Here is a 2,434-nt window from a genome sequence, read left to right on the forward strand (position 1 = left end):
CTGGCACATGGATGTACGGAGATATGGCATATTTCCATACATCCCTAATTTTGTTAAACTAAAAAAGTACTTACTGTTGGCAAATAAAACAGGATGGGTTGAAGAAGATGAGGGAGTACATCGCACACATGGTGTTGACAATGGATGGTAATATTGGAGTACCGCCGAAATGCATAGTGAGTCCTACGATGGTGGAATGAATTACTGATGGCCCAAGAATTTGGAAATATAATGTAATATATAACGCATATGTCAGATGTTTTATGTGGTTTTCTGTAGTCTAGTACTATGTTAAATGAAGATGAATTCTGAGATGCATCACTCTGGTGTTGTGTATTTGCGGAGAAAATGTTAGATGTGGTGTAGCAGGAAAAAAATGTAGTTGTGCTAGTTTCATGGAAACTAATCACAATTTTCAAAATTACAGCTGCTTTGTTACAGAACGGCAATGAGCAGTTACAATGCCCCAGAATGGATGTAGTTAGGATGGTGCTTGTCAATGTTAGTAATAAAAATGATTACGGGGCTAATGTAACTTTGGATCACATTAGTTTGGATGTAGGTCAGTTTTTTTAAAATGAATTACTTTGATGCAATGAAAGAAAAATGTGTACATGTTTTTTGTATAAAAGACGATTCATTTTGTGGTACTATTATATAAGAACATGCACCCGGGGTGGTTATAATTGGATTTTGTAATGTTGCATAGGTAGAAACATAGAACATTGACCAGGAGGGGAATTTTTGGTCTATGGGGATATATGCACCCTATATGGAAAAATATAGTAATTCAACAAAAAGTAAAAAAATCCTGAAAATACTTTTGAAATAAACTTGACCTTCTATTGTACTCGTGAGATATAAATTCCAAAAAAAATCCTTTGTGACTTATTTTCAATAAAAGCAACTTTTTAGGCTAAAATAGTGTGAATAGTGACCTATAATAGCAAATAAATTTTGTCTTTTTTGCCGTTAGGTCAACTTTTGTTTTTTTTTGGTCGAGATTTATATATCAGTGCAAAAGTAATTCAAGTGTTTAGTCAAAATAGTTCTTACCTATTTTTGAATTTTTATTAAAAATATTTAAAAATCACCATATAGGGTGCATATAAACCCAGGAAACGAAGTGCATTTCGTGACAATTCACCCCGTATGGGTGCTCTAAAAAACAAAGGTGGGCGAAGGTAAGAACTAGTTTGAGAGTATAACTGAATATCTTTATAATTAATAAATAATTGGTATTGGCCGAATTTGAAAGGGAATCCAGAGTTATGTTGACAAAGATGCGACGTTTTCATAAATGTTTTCTTTGGGATGACATATAGTGTTTCTTCATAGTAGATGTGAGAATGAGTTTTGTTTGCAGTTTATTAAATGTAGCAAGTGGAATAAAAAATAGAGATTATTAGGAGAAACTATTACAGATACTTATGACTTTTCGTGGAAAAACTGGCTATGTTTGTACATATTTGTATAGTTGTCACATTAAAAAATGTATGAACGTTAAAAAAATGCGGGCGCGGTTCTTTTGGCACGCTAAACAACCGAGTAAAAACACGTACTGTGGTAGCACACGAGAATTTTGGTGTAACTTGTGTCGAAAAAATATGTTTAAGTACGTAGTAAAAGGTACTAGTAAGGGAGTAAATAAAATGGATTACAAGTACTTAGTATCATGGGGCAATTAATACATGCGAAAAATTAGTGTGAAAGTGAGGATTAGTAATAATCATTGGAATCTTGGTACCAACAACAGAAGGGCTTGGGCAGCGAACACACGTCACCCGAAGGAGTTAGGCAGCGAACACACGTCTAGTGGAAAGACAATGTTTATGTATGGCAGGGGGAGGAAAAGCATTAAAAAATTGTTGTGGTAGTTGGGCAGTGTGGCATTTAAGTGGTAGGCAGTGCAAGCAGATATGCTATTGACTAGCAAAACGAGCTGCCGCTTGGAGGAGGATAGGGTTTCCATGTTAGATCTAAGCTTCCAAGGGCACGGCGGCGCCATGGCGACGGAGCAGAATCTAATGAATACTGGAGTATACGGGCAAGAAAGGTAAAACCTACGGCTGTGTACCCCTCCTCTTTTTCTATTTGTGTGCAAACTGTTTTTTGACCGTCTAGTTGTTTCATTACATGGAGGTGCTGATTTTGTGGGGACTCCCGCATTTAGATTCCTTGGTTTATTAGAAAGTGCGAATAATGGGGAGCTATTCTACGGCGATGAGATGAGTGCACTAGAAACAGTCAATGAAGGAAGCGAGTCAGATATGTATTCAGGTTCAGAGAAGATGCTGTCAAATGTTCATGCATGGCAAAACAATGGTAGTGACACTGTGAAAGATTCATATTTGGCTGAGCCTGAGGGTCTGCGGCTTATCAGTGGGTTGATTGAGCCTTTTGAAGCAGACAAGGCCAACAAAGTATGTATGCA

The sequence above is a fragment of the Triticum dicoccoides genome, chromosome 7B, assembly GCF_002162155.2.
Source record: "Triticum dicoccoides isolate Atlit2015 ecotype Zavitan chromosome 7B, WEW_v2.0, whole genome shotgun sequence".
Lineage (NCBI taxonomy): Eukaryota > Viridiplantae > Streptophyta > Magnoliopsida > Poales > Poaceae > Triticum > Triticum dicoccoides.